The sequence below is a fragment of the Pogonomyrmex barbatus genome, unplaced genomic scaffold (assembly GCF_055798465.1).
Source record: "Pogonomyrmex barbatus isolate J1 unplaced genomic scaffold, ASM5579846v1 scaffold10, whole genome shotgun sequence".
Taxonomy (NCBI): domain Eukaryota; kingdom Metazoa; phylum Arthropoda; class Insecta; order Hymenoptera; family Formicidae; genus Pogonomyrmex; species Pogonomyrmex barbatus.
The window spans coordinates 4078097-4100884 of NW_028297099.1; the positions used below are offsets into that span (position 1 = coordinate 4078097).

At 39.2% G+C, this 22788-nt stretch overlaps 1 protein-coding gene across 1 annotated transcript in view; it reads left to right on the forward strand.

Annotated features, from left to right (window-relative positions):
• Positions 1-22788, forward strand: part of Ten-a (Teneurin-a transmembrane protein) — a 426087-nt gene that overhangs the window by 226782 nt on the left and 176517 nt on the right. The window lies entirely within an intron of this gene.

Below are 22788 nucleotides of genomic sequence, written 5' to 3' on the forward strand. Positions count from 1 at the left end.
ATAAAAGAATGCAAAACATCAGATTAAAAAGCTGTCAATAATCGTAACAAATTTGATGAATTTAATTTATTTGTTATATTATTTTAGTAGAATTTAAAAAAAATAAAATGTAAGTAAAATCGAGATTAAAATTATATAATTCACATTGACTACACTGAACAGTGTTTTTAATATTCAAAATAAGTAAATAATCACTATCTTCCGGTATCAAGTGTCTATAAGGATTACAGGGCTACCCGCCATTTTGTCGGCACTCCCGAGACACGAATGTCGCGCACGACGACGGGTTTTCCATCATATACGATAGACGCGCGTCTACATCCGCGATATCGCGGAAACCTAATTTAATCTACCGCGTCAGGCCGATGCCTACGGGCAAACCGCCTCAAAATGTCAAAACCATCGTGCTTCAATTACCACGCGTAATTGATTCTAGGCCCATGGAAAATCCGTCGTACGAGCATCGCCGTTCGCTTGTCGTGTATACTATGCGTTCACTACCGGCACGACATACTTCTCGCACGGACGCATTTCGGACGAGTGCGTAACGCGATACACTATTTACGTTTGCTCGCTGCATGACGACGTTGAATCTCAACACGCGAAAATCTCAACAAGAAAAAAAACAGACGCTAAACACGAAGCGATCTGAAGTGTTCGACCAAAACGTAACGATAACATTACCGGGACCGGAGTAACGATCATATAACCTTTTTCCAAGGACGGAAACATGAAAAGTGAAAATTTTTACTATTGAAAATAATGGAGAAACAAATAAAAAAGAATGAAAGGCAATGAGAGTTACGCTCTGTTAACAATGCGCAAAGTTAAAAAAATTACATATTTCATACACTGTATTTTATTTGTCTTTTGTCTTTCTTTATTCAATTTTATTTAAATTTATAAAATTAATTTAGTTAATTTATTCTATTATAATACTAACACTAATTATATACAAAGTTTTTATTTTTCACGTTTTATTGTTCAAGTTTTTATCTTTGAGAAAAGATTACATAATCGGTACATCCAGTTCGACATAGCTACGCGAGTCAGAAAGGAAGAAACAAGTGTCTGAAATATATCGGAAGATCAAGCGATCAAAGAATACGAGATGAACTGCTCGCATGATTCAGGTACGTAATAGCGCGATCAATTGTTTATCCGTGTTTATCGTTGCGCTGTTCACGAATCGGCGCGAACTTGTTGCATAAATATCTCGAATTTTTTAACGAGACGGCTGCGATATCGAAGCGACGAAGACTGGCAAAAGTGGCATTATCTATTTTAAATACATCGTGCCCATGATGCACATTAAAAATAAAAAATAAAATGACATAATCATTGTATTGTATTAATAGAAACACGTAATTGTCTGTTTTTTCGGTCGATTTGCATGTACGAATGTCTAGTTATACTGACACGGAACGTGATGTCCATTAGATATCCATATAACTTCCACAGCTTCATGCAAATCATCTCTGTGATAGAAGTTAGATCTCTACTAGAGTTAGATTCATATTATCTTTATGATAGACGTCCTGTACAAATTTATCAATCATATGGACATCTGTCAGACATCTATTGTAGATGCGTGATAGACTTACGTATAATGTTTCTAACAGATTGATATTAAAATTCTATTATTTTTGTTATTTAAAATTTTGAGCCAATTTTGAGAATATATTTAAAAATTTATAATACATCTTTTGTTTTTACTCTTCATATAATTTAATATTTAAATAAAATTTTATAAAAACATAATTATTGAACCTTAAGAGACAGATAAATAATAATTTATGTTAAAATATTTTATACAATGTCTTATAATTAATATTACATTAAATGATTATTAAATACGCGCAGAATATCTTTAATTTAATAAAAGAATTGTGTATATTAATTTATTGATAGTAATTACTAAAAGAAAGTAATCGTACGTAACTTGTTGAATACATTTTACTTACATATTTTTAAAAGATTGTATTAAACACAAAATATATCCTATTAATTAGTTGAAGAATTTTTTGGTTAATTTCTAAACAAAGAAGAATTAGAAAAACTCATATATCATAGTTGTTATTTTAGAGACCAGAAAATTATATCCATGAAATTTTTAATTGAAATCTGTTAATTGTTTAATAAAGTTCTGTAAAGTATTTATACTGTTAGTTATTTAATAAAGTTCCATAAAGTACTTATGGTATGTAAATGTACCATTTAACACATATCTATGAATATGTGTATCTAATAAAAATATGAAAATATGAAAATATAAAAATATGAATTATGAAACTGTGAATGTCCAGTAGATATCTATAAAAAATTGCATAGATGTCTAACGGAAGTTCCAAATCTCCATGATGGGCATCTAGTAAGCATGAGAGATTTTTATTTTACCTTTATCTTTTATCTTTATTGAATTTTTATTATATTTATGTGCGATAGAAATCTATGATATACCGATTATATTTTGTTATCAGTTACAAAATCTGAAATAGCTTCTTAGTCATTCACCTACATATAATCTTTTTATTATATTGTATTATACAATGTATTTGATATATATTTTTATTGGGAGTCAACGCTACTATTTTTTTAGTTTTACAATTAATAGAGTACGAATAATAAATTGAATACTTCAATATATGCAATTTCCGTGTAAAATAATGTTAAATTATTCACCCTTTAATCTATTCGATTGTGAGACGTATTTCAATGTCCAAGACATTCCGCCGAATTATCCACGAAGAATCGCAATGTAAATTACGCGAAAAAAAACAAGCACTATGTTATTTAGATCGAGTTCTTCCTTACGATGTTTCGCGTGCGATGCGTACGCGCATGGTACGTCTCTGATCATTTGGAAGCAGAAGCCCGTAAAAACGGATGTGACGTGAAAGCACGGGGACAGAAAGGTTCACCATGGAAACAGGGGCGCGGGACGTGAGCAAGAAGGGTGACCATAGAGGAAATGGCCTCGATGTAGGGGCGGACCGCGTACGATGTAGAACGCGCGAAGGGAGTTTCGACAATTTTTTACAATTCGCTTTGCGGCGACATATGCCCCTTAATTCTCAAGGATTAAGGAGGTATAAAGTTTATAAGGATTTATGGTCGCCGTGTACGTACGTCGAAGTCCGTATTCATATACAGGGGGTTACACGTGGCGCGGGATTGCATGGCGTCGCAATAAAAACTAGACGAGATCGCAAGTCTTTCATTGTGCCCGGGCCACATTTCATTCCGTGTATGCGCGACGGAAAAAGCAACGAAACACCGCCGGCGACGACGTTAGACTCGTTATTCACCGCAAATGATATAAAACAATGGATATTTATTTAGGTCGCGAATTCTGCACTCTTCCAATCCCAATTGCAACATTCTATAACGTTACGAATATTTTCATATATTCTGCGCGATACGCAAGCTTCGTTACGTGATATTTTGCTACAGACCGCGGATTCATCGAGCGCTTTAATTATCCGACGATATTTTTCAACGATAGCCGCGATTTTAATTACCGTTAAACATCATTTTTTTTCTTCTCATAAAGCGAGCGTCAATGGTGGTTGTTATGCAGCTGCACGCATTATTTGTCTTAAGATCGTAGCCCGCGTAGTTACATGCTTTGTTTGCATGCAGGACTTGCACGCACGCTCCGCTTGCAGGTTACCCCGCATGTTATTACACGTGGTCTGAAAACAGAGCTCGTTGTAACGCGGTGTTACACGAGACACGTGAGTGAATGCACTCCGGCTGATTCAAAATCTGCCTATCGATTCTACAAGCTGCTCCAAATTCTCTATATTCCTTTCACACTTTACATTCTCTTTTGTTGAAAATGTAATTATTTTGACAGTACAATTTAAAACCTAATTTATTTATTTATTTATTTTATTTTTTTTTTTTAGTAATAATTAACATGAGTTTAATGTACCATCGCTCGCGCCTAGAAAATAAAGAAAGAAAATGTGCAATTGCACAGTCGATCTTCCCGTACTTCTTTATCTTCTAAGTCCGTGAGCAATAAATGTCGGATTACTGGCTGCTAAAACGTAGCACGTATACGCCTACATGGTGGCGAAGGAATCGGGCCGCGTAACCTTTAGCTAACATTTAGAGTAGGGAAAACTTTGGTGCACGCTAAGGATATATAAAGGGGGAGTACCATCGCCTGGGCGCGCGCACCACGAACTCTTTTATTTGACTTCAAATTAGCCGGTTCGATGCGGTTTAAGAATGGACGGTGCGGAATGCCGGCCGCTTCCAGGTTCGTGCTTTGTTTAGAAATCGCACACTTGTACCGCCTCCCCGTCGCCGCGCGCGCTAACTTATTCCCCGCGTTACCGTAATTGGATCAGCGAGAATTACAGGGAAGCTTGCTTTTAGACCTCCCGAAGGCGGCAAAGCGTTGCGCGGAATACATTCTGATGTGCGTTTGGACTCCGGTGAATGGCCATTGTTGTTTACCTAATTTGGAAAAATGTTGATTTAATTTTTCAGCATTCACAGAGACAGATTTCACTGTCAATGATTTATGCATTTTGCCGGTAACCAATTTTAAAGCATAGGCCAATTAGAACATGAGAACAATTATAATATATAGCGAAATATACATTGCATTGCGCTGTGAAAGTTTCCTGTAGTAATATTTGATTAAATCTAAAATATTCAAACGCACGTGTATAAATACTTGAATTAAATTTACAATTTTCCATTCAAAGATTTTGATATTTCCTAGTTCCGCTTTTATAAATTTTAAAATAATTTATAAATGTTGAATTACAATAAATTATTAAAGCTGCTCTATATTTTTGGTGTTGTATAAATAGAAGTATTCTATAAATATGAATGAACTCTATATATGTATACATGTGAGTGAGAGAGAGAGAGAGAGAGAGAGAGAGAGAGAGAGAGAGAGAGAGCTGTATGTATACCACTATCAAAGATAAATTTATTCAAATCGAAAGCTTCGTATCGTACAATTCCAACAACTACTGGTTTTTAGCTAAAAGAGTACAGAGGTACAGATTCAAGTAGGAAGATCACGCGAGATTTAATTCTGATCGGCAAATTTACCAAGACCAATTCGCGGCGGCATTTATTACATAGTGATATGCGACCACCGTGACATAACGCGTACCATCTTTATAATAATGATTAAATGAATATATGTATATCTTTGCTGGAGGGAGGTATGGCTATAGTGCGTAAAAATCTCACGATATGATAAAATATTTCACTAAATATTCGCGAGAGGAGGACAACCGCGCGGTAAATTCGGTACCTCTTTCTACGAACAAAAACGTGTGCGCGCGCGTGCATACGCGAATATGTATGTGTGCGCGCGTGCATGTACGAGAGTGTGGGTGCAACGCGCGTCCCATACGTAGACAGCATCCAGGCCAGATATGTACGTTCGCTGTTGATTGAATGTGACTGTCGTGATGGAAGAAATTTCGCGAGGTACGTCACACCAATACGAGCGCGAGCGGGATGAATATGAATGAAACGGGTTTCCGGTCTGGCTGAGCCCGAACCAGTTTTACATTTGCATCCGTATTTGTCGAACGCGAGGGGTGAGTAATAAAGGCAGTCTAATTTTCTCCTCTTTTTCGGTAGCTTTGCATGGTACACATCCCCGCGATGTTTCGCTCGGTGGAAGCACACATCGGCGCAACGCGAAAAAAAAGAATCCCTAGCAACCGTTTTTCGATCGTCGGGCCGCTTGAGTGTCGCGTACTCTTAAATATGTTACAATAAATTGCGTCTCCGCGTACGTGCGCGTGTTTTCACGCGTATACATCGTGGAACGCGCCTCTTCCCAGCACATTATCGAACGCGTGCTGGCACGCGGAATATATTTAAATATGTTATAAGCATAAGCGAAGTTTCATCAAAATTCCTATGCGACGTCTGCGATTAATTTTTTCACTGAGTTTTGTTTATTTATGACATCTGATCTCGTAGGCACATCACAAACGTTTATATCTATGAGTATTAGTAATTCAGAACTAATAATCCAGTTTTTAAAATAAATTATTGAGCAAAATAATATAAATTGTGTTACAAAAGAACAAAAAAATTAAAAAAAAAAAATCGCTAAAACTAATACATGCGATGCGATATTTATATCACTAATGAGCACAAGTACGAGACAAGTATGGACTATCGTTTTCTTCGTGAATTTGTTTGACTCCATTTTTCTTTCCTCGGGCACTTGACGCACAACTGGGCACTTACTCATGTCCAAATGCCATGCTTTTATTCCATACCCGGCAATCGATCCCGTTCCATTTCGATATCCTTTTTTACACGATGCGACGTCTACCTCACACACGGCAATAAGTAATAGGTATCTAACCGGCTCTTCTAACGTCAACAAAGCAACGCCCGTTTTCAAGCGCGCGCCCGTCGATCCTTTGGTGTTAAAATATCGCGTTACGAGAGACAGATGTTGGCCGGGAAATCCCGCGAGCAGTTTCCCAGCATGCCCGGTATAATCGCCGGAGCGAGCAATCTGTACGTGGCAAACGTGGTTTGCGTGTAATCAGGGCATGTTACAGCCACGTTACAACAAAACAGCCGTGCTTAGACTCTCGCGAAAATGGCCATTAAAAAATCGTATCGCTAAGAGCACGTTCTCTCTTTCAGATTATGCAGCCTCTAAATCCAAACCAAAGTCATTTAAATAAATCCATACGTTTGAAATTTTTATGGGAACGATTATTTTGATTCACTTTCTTTGTGCTATCGTGTATATACGTTGTTCTGTTAATAAAAGATAAATATAATATTTACTGGGAACATACGTTAAATATTTTATCATATAAAATTGCTTCATTATTTGAATAAAGCAACACTGTTTGAGATTCATAAAATCGATTCATAAAATAGTTATTAAAGACGACATAAAATGTAATCGATGCATCGAACGTATGATCAATGCAATGTTACAAAGCCTATAAAAGTAATTAATGAATTAGTTGTAATAAGATAATATTTTGTATTCATGCCATACGTAATATAAAATTGCGAGATAGATAAAATCATTTTCAAATGTATGTACTAATAAATTTGGAATAATTATTATTGTCAGATATCTTCTGTGTATTACAATATTATGAAGAACGAATTTATTACGATATTGTAACTCTTTTAACTTTATTATGAATTGAATCAGCTGAAAAATTCGTATACATTACACACGAAAAATGCTTGACTTTATATTTTATAAATATATTTTTCATAAATAACATATTTTTTTATTAATATTTTCCTAACTCTTTATTTGGTTTACAAATATTTCAAATTAGTTAGAATAACTGCGATTAAAATAACACTTATTGTAATTGATTAAAAAATTAACGAATAATTGATTAAGAACAAGAAATAAATATTTGTTCATAATTTAATATTTATTCATATTTGATATGATGCGATATTAAAATAAAAGTTTTGCTTTATTTAGCTTATTTAACTATTACTATAACTATTACTATAACTATTACTATAACTTATTTCTAATTGATATTTTCACAATTGGTTTCGAGAATGATGTAAAAGTCGAGCTTGTCTCATTGTTTTCGGGCCATCGATTTTACGTTCTTACCGTACAGTTCTTTTACAATAATGTCCGGAAGTTCTCTCTCCGCAATGTGAATCCCATCGGACATCTGGAGAGATTGATAAAGCTCTGCAGCGAACGTACGTCCAAAATAAAGTTAGTAACGAATTGGTAGACAATATTTGGGGGAGGGCGATACATGTGCAGACTGATATCCATCTTTTACGACAACATTCAGATTCAATTTGCTTCTCAATATCAACCAACTCGTACTGCCTGACCCGATCTGGACTCGATATCTGTACTTGCCCCCCCCCCTCTCTCTCTCTCTCTCTCTCTCTCTCTCTCTCTCTCTCTGTGTATGTGTCTCTCCTCTCGCGCTTTATCTCCCTTCTTTTCTAGACAACTTGGTCATTCTGGTTTATAGGATACCAACCTCTGCTACGTTGTTGCAGTATATTTCTGCAACTTAGAAATATTACATTGAGGTCGGAAGGATATCGATGGGAAGCTTCAAGAATACAGAACAGATAATATTTACTTTTTGTACTTATTTTCGCAAAGTGGACAGAACGTATCGTTGTCATTGTAGAATATGAAAAGAGCTATTTAAAAATTCAATTTTCAGGAATTAGCATCTCCTTGACTTTAATATCGACTATCTTATAATAGGGAGATATCCTTCTTGTAATTTAAAATGCATATAACATTTTAAGTATCGATAAAGCATAAGCGTATGCATAATACATTTACGTATTAATTCATACGCTTAGCAATAAAAGATGATATTAGACACGTCGCGAATACCGAATGAAAATTCAGATATGGATATATGAACGCCACCGTTACATTTATATCTGACTTATAACATTATGGCTATGTTCCTCAAATACGTCATTTTAATGACGATCGAAAATCACCTGATGTCATCGAATGTGTAATTATGATTGAAACGAAGGAAAGCGGTAAGATAATCATTGAATGTAAATCTCGATTTAATGACAAACTTTTCACGAGTACGGATATAAAAAAGGCTTTTTGTTCTATAATCACTTCGTTCTCCTGCCATCGTCGTTGCTCTTCCGACAGACTGTGAATGGCAGGTACATATTCCTCTATTCCGTTTTACCCTTCGTCCGCTAAAAGCGGACCGTCGAAAATGGCTCATTAGTATTCAGGTGAAAAACGGACAGCCTGAATCGTACACGTATAGATTATTGACACCTGCCGGCCGATCTTTAGCGCCGAATTTCGATCTATGAGGCCGGTCAACGCAGGAACAAAATAGACTAAATTCGTATCGCGAATTTGGCATACACGTCGGAATATGGAATACACGTCGATATTCCGCAGCGTACATTTCATCGCAATTTTGCATGCGTCGCAAACTACCGTAGAAAAGAGAAATATAATTTCGATCCATAATCGGAGGTGAATGTGAAACAATTCCTGTCAAGCGGATTTCGCAATCCTCATCGGAAAGATTCTGCATTAACGAACGTTCGCGTGTGAGAAATTATATATTAATTATAGTATAACGTTCATATAAGGTTCATCAATTATGCTAATATAAAGACTTTAAAAAGACTTGTTTATGAGGGCATGGTCGCGCATGAAATCCCGTTAAACTCGTACTATCGATCCTCTCGCTTATCTTCTTAACTTTCCAGTTTGCACGGTACGTTCTCCCCCTGTTGCATTATCCAAAACAGTTATGCGCCAAGGCTCTCCCTTCGTTGCTTCCGCGAGGCCACCCCATCGTCTTCTGCAATAGCGATACGTGGTGCTGAGATAGAATGATCACCCAGGCGATCGGCATAACCCCTTGAAATTCCACCCTCCCTTTCTAATTTTGATTCCAAAGGGAGACGTTGACATTGACGTGCCCTCCCGTATTATACTCCCGTCCTGTTTTATTTAGGCGGTGGTAGTGCATCGCGTGCACTATGTACTATTACGATGCCAGAACCCACGAGCGAAATCGTTCCGTTCGATTTGCGAATGTCACGCGTGTGCACTGGGACCTTATGTTAATAATCATATTCTATTACTGTACGTAATGTAAATTAAAATTAATTTGATTACGTAGTCTTAATAAGTTTCACAGTGCCATTTTATAACGTACGGTAAAGCTTCGGGGGTCAACGATCTCACAACTTTTATGGAAATCAATTAATTCGGTGTTACAATATTATACGTCTCTATACGAAGGAAGACTCGATACTAGTAATAAAACTTGGTTCTATATTAAATTCCCATTTATATCGTAGAATTTTAATTGAATTACAAAAAAGTTACTCGAAATCTTTTATTGCTTTATCTACCATCGATTGCGATAACGAAAGAATATTTGTATATTACAAATATAGTCTTAATTTACAAAATATTAATTGAAGATATATTTTTATTTCCATATATATTATAACTTAAATCACTCACGCAAATTGCCGGAGTACATTAATCAACGGCATTATACATGCATTAATAGCAATCTTCTTCCTTCATTTTCGTGAGATCATTTTATTATGATCGCATTTAACTGCTCAAATTATTGCGGCTGTATCGTCGCGTAATCGTTGCCGACGGTGTGCGATAACGTAGCGGTTTAAAAAGTTCGATTAAATATAAAACAGTCAGCGCAAATAATTATCGGCGAGATTGGTGACTCAGAAGCCCGCTCTCGCGAGCTATATTACTAGAATTCTTCAGACGAGCGTCACACTTTTTTCCTCCCCCCTTTCAAGTTTTAACAACATCTTCGGCTGCGTTTCAATACACTGCGAGTATTGAAACTTTGTAATATATGTGACGGAAAGTACATATTTTTAGTATTGGCAGTATATATCGGAAGCTAGAGTCCTTGTATTTCTTTCGAAAGGTTAAAGTGACGCACGCAATTTCTACGACGTTTAACTGTTAAGCACTTCGGCTCGGCTAGCAGCTCACGCATTTACGAATTGAATGCGGGAGATGGGAAGAGCAATGCGCTTGCCACGAGAGAGGAAACAGATAGGATAAAGACAGGTGGGGAGAGACGGAGAAAGTGTACGGCAATCTACTTCGCTCCATTCAATCAGCCATCGATTTCTTCGATTTATTGGCCAGTTTAGGAGAAGACGTATGGATGGTGCCGCCGTCGGCTGTCGTTACTTTGGTTTAGGGGATGACCGCCCATATTTTCATCCCTCAGCTCCGATCTCTCCTCCCGTGTATCCGCGCGTGTGTATGTATATCTATACCTATATGTATGTAGAGATATTTCGCATTCGCGAACTGTCCGACCGGTTTTACGTGCGAAGCAACGACCGACTTTTCGAACCCACCGGAAACTCGCTGACGGTGGCCTTTCATCGCAGAGATCTTCTTCGCCTTTCCGTTTTTCATCCTTTTTCCCTCCCTTCCTCCCTCCTGCTCCCTCTCTCTCTCTCTCTCTCTCTCTCTCTCTCTCTCTCTCTCTCTCTCTCTCTCTCTCTCTCTCTCTCTCTCTCTCTCTCTCTTTTTTCTTATCGCGGAAGTTTTTAGAAAGTCAACGAGGCAGTGAAGTCTACGTATCGACGTGTACGCTCTCCCTCCCTCCCCCCAATAGTTACCAGCCGGGAATTTCTCGAATCCGCGATGGGAAACGAAACGACACCGACTGCTCTACATAATGCAGCTCGCACGACACGTCCATTCCCCGAGCGGATCGATCCGCTCGATAAGGTATCGACGAATAACGTTGCGTGACATGACAAGTCTCCCGGCAGCGGAATATATGGATGAACTACGAAAATAGAATAAACGAAATTGCGCGTGCATACCTAATGCGTGACATGCGCCGTATATAAAAGTTCGGCGAGCGAACAAGAGTACAAAAGTTTAATAGCTAAAATCAATATTACCATCCCATTTTGTGACCCCGTTTTTTTTTTACACACAGGCATATGTAATTAGACAGTCAAACAATGCACGGGACATACAAGACACGCATGTGCGTCACGCATGCAGGCATGCAAAAGTGTTGTAACGTATGATTTACAGGATGTATCATCTACATACTAATTTACTGTTACATTCCTCGTCATATATGTAACACTCGTATCGTAGCGATTTCCAGATTTCGAGAATACAGTTATATGTGATAGGCATCTCGCTAAGCGTAACGTGACAAATGAGCGGATTCGTATTATCAGTAATTACATCGGGATTAGCAATGGTTGACATTAATCCCGTCGTAAATACATTTCGATACTTTGAAACGTTAAATACTCATTGGGCCTTAATGACGGATCAATGCGTGAGTGTAATCTATTTATGAAACTTGTGCGAACGGCCGTCCGTTTGGATGCAAATTTGTAAGCTGTAAAGTGTTGTAAACGGTCCGCGCGTTATCGTATAAATAAGCGCATGATTTCGACGAAGAAATTAAAGGTTTCGGTAATCGACGAGTTTTCAAAAAGTCAACTTCCGGAATGCATAGTATGAGTAATGCGTTTATTCAATTACACCTTTGATCAGCGATACTTTTGTTCGCAGGAAGGCACAATTATAATATTATTAATCCATAAAGATGGAGTGCAGTTAAAATAGCATTATGAAAGCAATATAAATTCGATGCATATTTGATAAACGATATCAGATAATCGTTTTACTCCACATGGTTTCGGCCGATGTATTAAATCCAAAATATCGTAGTTCTCAAATTTATCGATTGTTCCTTTAATAAAATAAAGCGTCCCGATGACATATAGTATCTTTATACTATTATAGTATCTTTATACTATTCTTTGTATAATTGAATCGAATAATACGAATTCAGTAATCGAATAATACGAATTCATGTCTTACGCGGGTCTCAATAAATCATATGCTCTGATCTGGTGGAAGTCAATAAAATGATGACAGACAGATGTAAAAAAAAAAAAAAACGACAATAATATCGCATAGTACTATTATGCACCAATCTCACAATGCACCCGACTGCATTGTATGACACAACGCAGGTATGAATATTTCATCGGGATTCGCATGGCGGTAATCTTTTTCTAGCACAATGGAGAGATAGAGGGACACGGATTAGAAGAAAAACGGAATCGGGAGATTTGTCAAAGAGAGTTTCGTATGTCGTAATATTCGTTTGTAATATTCGACCACGTACGAAATTACATAAAATCTCGGGGGTTGTCGGACGCTCTCCTCTAAAATGCATAATTTTGCGCAAACAAAGTAAGTTATTCATACCGCATACATACATATTCCAGCAGTATCATAGGAAAAATAGTAAAAAAGTTAATAGTTACTAGGCAGTCTTAATGCACTAGGAAAACGAATTTTTAAACGAGCTGCATCGTAAGACGACGAAGTCGCAAACTTGCAGCACTTCTATCATTAAGGAGATTGTATAATCAGATAGTAACTTGCTACTTACCGCGAAGTATGCGTCGGACAGCGGATGATCAAGTATTTTTTCTTGCAATTTTCCGAAGATGATCATTAATCTTCAAATTGTATTACCGTATTGCGTAATGTTGCTGCTTGTCGCAACTTTTCCGAGGACGAAACGATGCTCTGACAGTAATAACAGGAGAGTAATTAACCATCATGTACATCGTTTTTTTTACTTAATTTATATATAAGCTCTACCTCACATGAATTTATTCTAATTATTTTTCAGCAAAATCGAAGTTATTCTTTTGTTAATGAAAATTAAATAATAAATTGCGAAAAATTAAAATGTAAAAATTCAAAGTTTTGACAAATTCAGTTTTTCAAAAGTGAAAACGTAAACCAACCAATATATGTTTGGTTAATTGGAATTGAATTTTACTTTAATAAAAATTTAATTTAAAGTTTGCTAAGATATTTAATCTTGAAAATTAAAAAGTTGTATGGCGAATGATAGTTTCTCATCAAAATTCTAGAGAAAGATCGATTCGAAATCTGTCAAGCGATTTATTATTAATAGATGAACGTGGCCCACGTATTTTTATGTATATTAAACTATAACCTATTGTACATTACGCGGGAGAGGTCAACAAACATCGATTTTTGCGTGTGCACGAAGAACAGCAGAAAACAACGTGTGCGGTATTAATGGACGCGGTTGCAAATGAAACGAAGCTATCGTGGTCTCGTACGATAGGTGTGACAAATGGCAGTGGAGAAGGCGAAGGTGCACGCAACAAAAAGAGAAAACGGTACATTTGAACATTGGTGTCGACCAGGCGCAAAATGGTAACAAAGGTTTCTACTCGCACGCGTAATTTACGCGGAACTATCCTGGAATCGCCGGAACTTGTCTAGATTGCTACAATTGTGCGGATTAGATACATATACATAGAATGAATTCACAACGCGATGAAAGAAAACATTTACGTATTTGACTGCACAAGTGCGAAATGTGGTCATTCTATAAAAAATAAAAAAATATATATCGAATATGTTCCGATTGAAAACTACATATTTTCCGATCCTTTGCCAATCGTAAGTTCCACTCAAGATTCTAATTTATTCTCTCGGTTTCACCGGAAGTCGGAGGAGAAAAAAAACGCACCGAGGCGGCGCACAGTCGATAGACATCGATTTTCTTGCGCGGAAGAGTTACAGGCCACGCCAACGAGCGGTATTAATGGATGCGGTTGCAAATGAAACGAAGCTATATCGCGGCGTCGTGCGGTGTGTGACAAACGAGAAAAGGCTAGAAAAGCCGAAGGGTGGAAAAAGAAGTTACTGCAATGCCGGTGGTCCGCAAGACGGAGCGATTGCCGTGCAAAGAACAACGTCGCTGTCGGTCTGTAAGTCTACGAGGAACAACCGGGCGACAGAAGCAACGTCGACGCCGGTTCCACGAGAGTGGCACGTAATCGTTTACACGGAATTTGTCCGATACCGTGCGACGTGTAACGAAGAAGAGAGAGAAAGAGGAAAAAAAAAACGAGAGACGCAACGACGGAACTGTTCGGGTTAGTCGGCACGAAGGACGCATGGAATTCGTTTGCGTTTTAATGAACATGCGAATAATCGCGATTCTTTCACCTAGGCTATTCGCCGTTCCTTCAACACCGACGATGACATTCACGCGGAATTGCAGAACAGTTGCGAGAGGACAGGAACTCGTTTTCGCTCTCGTCCTCACTCACAATAGCTTTCGATGTTTGAATTTACGAAGGCAATCCGTTTCCGCGCGCCTTTTTCAGCGAACTATTTTTTTCGAGAAATGTTACTTTCGTACGAGGAATAAATTACACTGTACATACAATTATGTAGTGGATATACCGTATTGGTGTGTCGATATATCGGTCATTTAATAAAACAAGTGAATAGAATATGTGTGAAGAGTAATGGGAACGGCATTTCAAGTAAACCTCAGTTCCACGTAATTGGTTTCGTGCATCGCGCTTTTTATATGGCAAACCAACGAGCGGAAACACCGCGATTGTTAGACGAAACTGTTTCTTTTGACATTGTTAAAGAGTAATAATAACGCACAACTACTTGCAACAGACATTTAGCAGCAAACTGTAATAATGAAGAAAATAATAGCGGTTATATAATTTCGCTGTGCGGCGGCGATTTCTCGGCTTGCATTCGACCCGAAAGCACAAGCTTGTAACTTGTCGGATTTTGCGTTACGAGGTGGAAAATAGGTTTTAAAATGGATCTTGAAATGCGTGTTCTCAATGAGTATTTGCAAAGAATGTAATTTCATTTCCGCTCATTCTTCCATGGCAAACCAGCTTGGTGTGAACATAAGTACCTCGAAAATTTCTTCGACTTTATTCATATCCATCTTCCATTCTAAAATAAACTTGAGAAATTTATTATAGTAAGGCAAACAAATAATAGCCAAAATATAAAAATAATTAGAATGATAAATATATCAGGAACAATTAAAGAAAACTTAAAAATAATTTACAAGTTTGCAAATATTATATTAAAATAATTTTAAGTAAAAAGAGAATTATGATATTATTTATTATTGCTGTAACACACACACACACACACACACACACACACACACACACACACACACACACACACACACACACACACACACACACACATATATACACGGCATTCTTCGGGGAAATATTGGCAATATGCAGGGAGTAGGAAATGAGAAAACTCTTACTCAGGATTGACTGAGAAAGGTCTGGTCACCCTAGTTTAATCGTGCGCATACCATATGTCCAGACACATCCGGTACGGTTATGGCGGACGTGTCCACACCATCCTAAATTGCTTGCCAGGATCGTAACTGGTGTTTCCGGATGATCTTGCCATATCCTAGATTTTTTCGTGTCGGGCATCACGCACATCGTAGAACGTTCAAATATCATTTCGCATTACAAATATCTGTCTCCTAAAATCAAATCATATCAGTACACAAGAATTACTTAGGATTAAAGAAATTAAGAAATGCATTTTAATAAAGTTTTTAATTGACATGTAATACACTGAGAAAAAAATGCTGTTGAATCAACAGCAGAATCTAATTGGAAATAATTTTGTTAATTCAATGACATTATTAATGAAACAGTATATCATGCTCTTGTTTCAATAATTAAGATCTTCGTTTCATTAATAATGTCGTTGAATTAACAAAATTATTTCCATTATTTAGACTAATGCTGTTGATTCAACAGCATTTTTTTCTCAGTATATACATCAAGATAACATTTATATCGAAAACTAAAAATTGTCAAAATTATGCAAACATATATGATCATATATGTGCATCTGAAACGATTCTTTTATATTTGTGTTTAATCTGTGAGTGCGTCCTTGGAGGGATTGCAGTGACACTTGGTCAAACAGTCACGTCGACTTATTAATGCAGCAGCTAATCGGTTCACTAGCGGTTCACAGGGATAGTGGGGTAAACCTAGGTAATGCAAACTTCGCCTAGTCCAAACCGATCGTTCCGTCCGTATTACCGTCAACACGTCGGGCACGCGGATAAACACAAACAAGTCGATATTCGGCGTAGAACAGTCCGCAGATAACGCACTTCCTCCCGCGGCTGACATCGCGTCGCGTTTCATGCTCGACACCGCAATCGTCCAACCGTGACGCGATCTCGACGAACATCTGGAAGCCTCGCGGACCCCATCGAAAGATTTATCCTCGCGTAATGACAGGGCATCGGGCATCTCCGGTGCATAACTGTCATGTCGCATAGTGAACGTTTCGACGTGGCGACGATGTGACGCGATCAAGATTTCGACGACTTACCCTCCATCTATTCCTCTCTCTTCCTCTCTCTCTCTCTCTCCCCCCCTCTCTCTCTCTCTCTCTCTCTCTCTCTCTCTCTCTTTCTCTTTCTCTCTCTGTTTCGTAGCGCACATATGACGACAACCCTCGAACCCCGTCCCGATGCGCGCGTAACATTGACAGAATATCGTTATCGGCCAATGGCGATCTGCGACGGTGCCGTCGGGACCGCGTAACACGCGCCCGATATTACGGACATAAAAGGCACCCGCCGAGGCGAGAAGGAATTCCCGAGAGTGTCAGAGATAATATTGCGAGCGATGTCCGAAGCATCGTTACGAGTGTCGACGTATTTTTAACTCGTCATCGTTTTCGTGAAACCTTTGGCGTCGTTTTGACATGAACTTTTATTTTTCTGCGATTAATGTGTGACGTGCGAACTAAATTTAATTTAAATGACATAAATGTGCAAGATTAATGAAGATACTGTTTGAATATGGCAAATAATGCTATTTCTAATATCGTATTAAAAAAGGACGTTACTGAAAATATCGCTTTGTTCCTGAATGAATAATACTTGTGTAAAGTACGCTCTCCGATTATCCAGAAACGACGGTAAGAAAAATTAGCTCTGCTCATTATCTCGTTTGTTCCGCGATGTCGATCTACCTATTTTCTTTTCTCTCGATAAAATCTGTGCGGTTTTCTGGTAAAAACGGAGCATCTATATTCCGACTATATTCCGAGCGAGACTCCATATTCCGAGTCAGACTCCATCTCTTATTTCGCGAGGCGGCTATATGCAGAAATTCGATTTTGCGTAATCCGGGCCGCCGAAGCGATCATGAGCTCGGTAAGATATCGCCCGTCCGTCCGGAAATAGGTATCGGATCAGGTTGCCGCCGCGACGCATGATCGCGTCAACGCAAATAACGCAATCGCTAGACACACACGTACTCTCTCGCAGAGGTTGCCATACGAGAGATCTCTTAATGATACATTTATTACTCGACTGATATCGGACGAGCGACACGTAGATAACCGCGTTGGGAAAGCGGTCGGCGGTGCCGGGGCCGGGGCCGGGGAGCGAATAAAAGCAAGCAGGAGTCTCGGGAACGTTTTGCAGATATTCCGTCGGCCGCTATCGCTTTTTATGGCCGCCGATTGTACGGTCGCATGGACGCAGATAGGCGAGCGAAGCGGGCATGCGGAAACAGGACGGAATATGTGGGCGGCGGTACGCACACACACACGGTCGACCGGTGTATTAACACGCGCGCGTGTATATACCTGAAATAATACTACAGGCGGGGGTTATCCGCCGGCGATGCTAGAAGTCAGAGGTAAACCCCCCGGCAACGGGGGTGAACTTCGAGTCTGATGGTAGTCGTGTTCACAGAGAATGCTAGTCCCCACAAACACACCCAACAGCAGACCGGCAATATTGGTGCCGTAGAATCACCACCAGTACCACCGCTATCACTGACGTCATAGTATCGTGAGAACATCATGAACACACGGCGATTCTGACGATAGAGAACGTATGATAGTTAGCGGCATCGGAATATGCCTTCCGACGTGCTCTCTTCTTCCAGGTGTAATCGTTCACGCGATATCCCGGTTACGCCGACAGATTTAAATAATATTCACTTTAACAGATTTCAGAACGAGTTTCATTATTTTTCTCGTTTCCACGGTAATTCGTGTCCCGCCGGGAAATATATTTCGCTCGTGTACTCACCGGATCTCCTTTCTCCTTCTGATTCTCACTCCTAACGCGCGGGAACTCCTTTTTTCTCGCACCTGCCAGGCCGCTGACACTCTTCTATGCCGCTCCTCTTTTCCACCCCTGTTCAGTCATTCGCTCTCTTTCTCTTTTCTTCTCTCCCTCTCTCCTTCCCTCGTCTCTTTCTCCCTCTTCCCTTTCCCCTCTCTGTCTGTTTGCCCCCCTCTCTCTCTCTCTCTCTCTCTCTCTCTCTCTCTCTCTCTCTCTCTCTCTCTCTCTCTCTCTCTCTCTCTCTCTCTCGACTTCCCTTCGACCGTTTCTCCCTCGTGCTCGTGGCACTCTGTACATGGCACAAGCGACTTTTATCGTTTTGTGCCGTTTATGTTTATACGCTGGAATAAGGCTCCAATGGGCTCCTTGCTCGCCATGAAATTGAAATCCTGCCTTTCCTCTCGAGGCATTCGCGCGCTCTTTTCCTTTGCGAACTGACCTATCGTCTAAGTTATAGGTACTTTCACGCGAAATGAGACGGATCGGACGGTCGATGAGCTATTTTGCCAGTTTTTTCCTGGCACCTTGGTTCATCGTCTACATCGTTGAATTTTTTGTGTAATATTATAATATATCTTATGTATCTAAACGCCAAATTTTTATCATAATTTTATTACTAGTAAAATTGATTGTGAGAAATGTATGTATAGAAACGATTTATTAAGAATTTTGTTTTTATTTATAATTTAAGATATGATAATTCATACAATTTTATAGAATCATAAAAAGGTATACTAGTTATTGTATAAAATAGTTCCCTGACTTAGCAGAATCTTAGTTTTATACCTTTGCAACGCTAACAATAAGTATAACACAGAACTGAATCGATTGATCGAAGTAGTTTCTGACTAGCCAAAGAAAGTTTCGATTAATGGATAGCATGTTATGCATTTGAAGTGCCATTTTCATTACGATGACGCTGGAATTTCGCATCATATCGAGATTGTGATAGCATCGGTACGATGAAAGATCGCCATTCGAATATTAATGAGGCTTCTGTCTCGTGGCAGAAGTTGCGAAATCTGGCGTTAAGCGGTCGGAACGTGAGTATAGGCGAGGGAGTAGCTGCGTGCCCGGGAAACCGTTGCCTGGATTTGGTGGCGATGTAGCATTTTCGACGAAAGGAGAGGCATAGACACTGGGTAGCCCCTGAGGCAGTGGGATGAAGAGGGTGCAGAAAGCTCTTATCTTACCTGAACTCCTGCGTTGCAGTCGAGCATTCATAAAGTCCCGACTTAAGCCTCTCCCCCACCCTCTCATCGTTTTCTCCTACACCCCTATTCTCTCTCTCTCTCTTTCTCTCTCTCTCTCTCTCTCTCTCTCTTTCTCTCTCTCTCTCTCTCTCTTTCTCTGACGGCCCGCCATTCTCATCGTCTCTTGTTGTGCTTTCTATCTTTCTCGCACCCACCCACTAGAGGTTTCTACACATAGTGGCTTGTACCGGCTTGACCGAGAAGATATAATCCGCTGCACACACTAGTTACAACCCATTAGTTGCCCTAGCTAGCTCAGCTACGCTCTTCTCTGCCTCTTCCCCCACCTCTCTCTCTCTCTCTCTCTCTCTCTCTCTCTCTCTTTCTCTCTCTACAACTCCCTGCTTTACTCTTCTATCCTTAATAATGCATCCAGAAGATGCTTAATCGAGTTTTGTAACTCATTTGTGATTCGATGGATGCGCTCTCGTTCTTTGCCCCTTCGCCTACTTTTCGCTCCTGTCTGCCTTTGAAAAGAACTTTTCATCGGCAGCGTTGTCGATGTTACAAATGCTGTCGAATCCACCTGAAAACCTTTCCAGTTCGGCGAAATTAAATGACCACAGCTCGCCTTAAAGTTTCGATCCGTTGATTTAATCAGTCCTATCAACCCGGCGTGACCCTCGCCTGAAAATTTGATTGTGACCAAAGCCTAGGCTGGCGAGTTGCTTGTCGCGGATTTTATAACCCGGATATTTTTGCGCGATTGCTGGTCAATGGTGTATTCACGGAAAATTGCAGGTTGAAACGCTGTTTAGGTCGGCTGGCGCCGGCGCGATAACGCGATAAACGGTATTCTCCGTTCGATTAAAGCTACATTGACTGACACGATAGGACTTGTAATAGTAGATAGAAAAGTAATAGTTATGTTCATTGAGCTTGAACTGTGATATCATTTAATCTTTAATTTAAAGGGTATATTTTTAACGTGATATCATTTAATCTTTAATTTAAAGTGTATATTTTTAAGAAAGTGAGATTTTTGTTTTTTTAAAAGAATATAAAAATTTTGGATTTTCAATGCACTTATTATTTATACTTATGTGATTGTCCAATCGTCTATTTTTTTTTGAATGAAGTTAAAATATGAATATATATTTGTGAAAAATTATAATAAAATAAAAGATAAATTTTTTCTCTTTACTGAGAAAATTCTAATTGAGCAAGAAGATATAAAGAAGAAACTAAGAAGACAATTTTCCATCGTTGAATCGTGTATAACGAATAACGTGTACGATGGCAATTACACGCGCGCAAGCTTCCACGAGTAGGCCATAACGAGAAACGTTTACATATGTATATTACGGCGTTTATTTACGTCCATCGATGTGCAACAATGCCGCGCGCGTTAATTGCAGGTGCCGCGTAGACGTATTATACTCCGGCCGTAATATCGCCATCAACCGTGAAATGACGCCGCGCACCCGTCATTAATTTACAAAACGGTCATTAGAGCGTACGACATACGAAGTAGCTTCTTCTGGATTTGGCCGCGGGAAGAGGTGAAACGGAGAGGTGAGAGGGGGGCGGTCGTTAAAAAATGTCCGATGAATATGCATAAACCGACCGACCTTTAACGATCCGCCAAATTAGAATATACAACCTCGTGAAAGTTATGTAATTTCGTGTCCCTTGTAATTAGTGACTGTGTACTTCTCTCTCGGCGTCCGCCAACGGGGGTCGCTTTCCGAGGGCGCATATCTTTGCAAACATTATAGCGCGAAGAAACGTGGTTGTAGTGAAGCGACGACGCGCTACATTCACCGTTCTACGTGTCACTTATTTAACATCATATTTAAAAGTCACTCTAATGTAACGCTAATGTTCTCTCATTTTAAATAAAATCTAATCTTGCGTTTTCATTATACTAATTTTATCTGTATTCCTCTCGTTGCGCTGCATTTACGCAAAATTAGCGTAAAAAAAACGACGTTTGTAAGAGGTCACGAGAGCAAGCGTTTTTCAAAAATGTAAACCGGGATTTCAAGTTTCCGCATCGGTCGTTTTTAGGCTGGCCGGTTTTAGGTCATGAAAGCGCGGAGCTGCGAAGCGATAAAAAATCGCGCGAATGGGACACAATGCGCGACAATGGATAGCTGGCGCTTTACTTTCGTTATTTTCCAACCATTTCCCTCTTCGGCATCAAACATCCACACCATTATATAGGCGTTCTTTTACGTAAAACCAATCTGTAACGTATGATGCATTGCTCCGCTGCGCGCACACATGCCGCAGCCCCAAAGTCCCTGATGTATGTGGAGCAGGGACGGCTCATTGGTCTGTTTTAGGGAAACGGTTTCTGTCCCCGGGGTGTATTTCGCTTCTGCCGCGACTCAACCCAGGATGATATTGGATTCATCATTCAAACATCTTCAGAATCGCCCATCCGCGCCGGACTATATAACGAAATCAACATTTGTTTCGAAAACATCAATCAACCTGTATACGATCGATAATGTTCAAAATAACGCATCACGTAATATTCGGGATATTTTACGGGATATTTACGATGCCATCGGAAGAAAAATTGTGTGAATAAATTAAATCACAAATTAATATATATATATATATATATATATATATATATTTTTGTATACAGTTCGTTACAAAAATCACAGCTTGCTACAAAAATAAAAAAGAATTTCGATCAATCTCCCGTAAATACTGGAGGAACTCGGTGAATGCAACAAAGAGTGCTACTGCGTGATTGGCTAAAAAGTGCTTCGACTAAAAGCAGCTAAGCAATCTGAAGATTGGGAAGGTTAAAACTCGACCTTACCGCCCACCGATGCTCGCCGTTACGTTTTATAAAAGTGCGTTGTAAGAGCCCTCGAGGTATATACTTTTCTTGAACGCGGCACTCCTGAGGGAAAATTCTACGATTTTCTCGATAGTTGGTTACTAGCTTTCTATCTCATTCAGGGAGAGAACGTTTACCGTTTCTTTTAATTTCCCGACGCGGTGAAGTTGAAAAAAATAAGACGCGTCCAATGTCATTA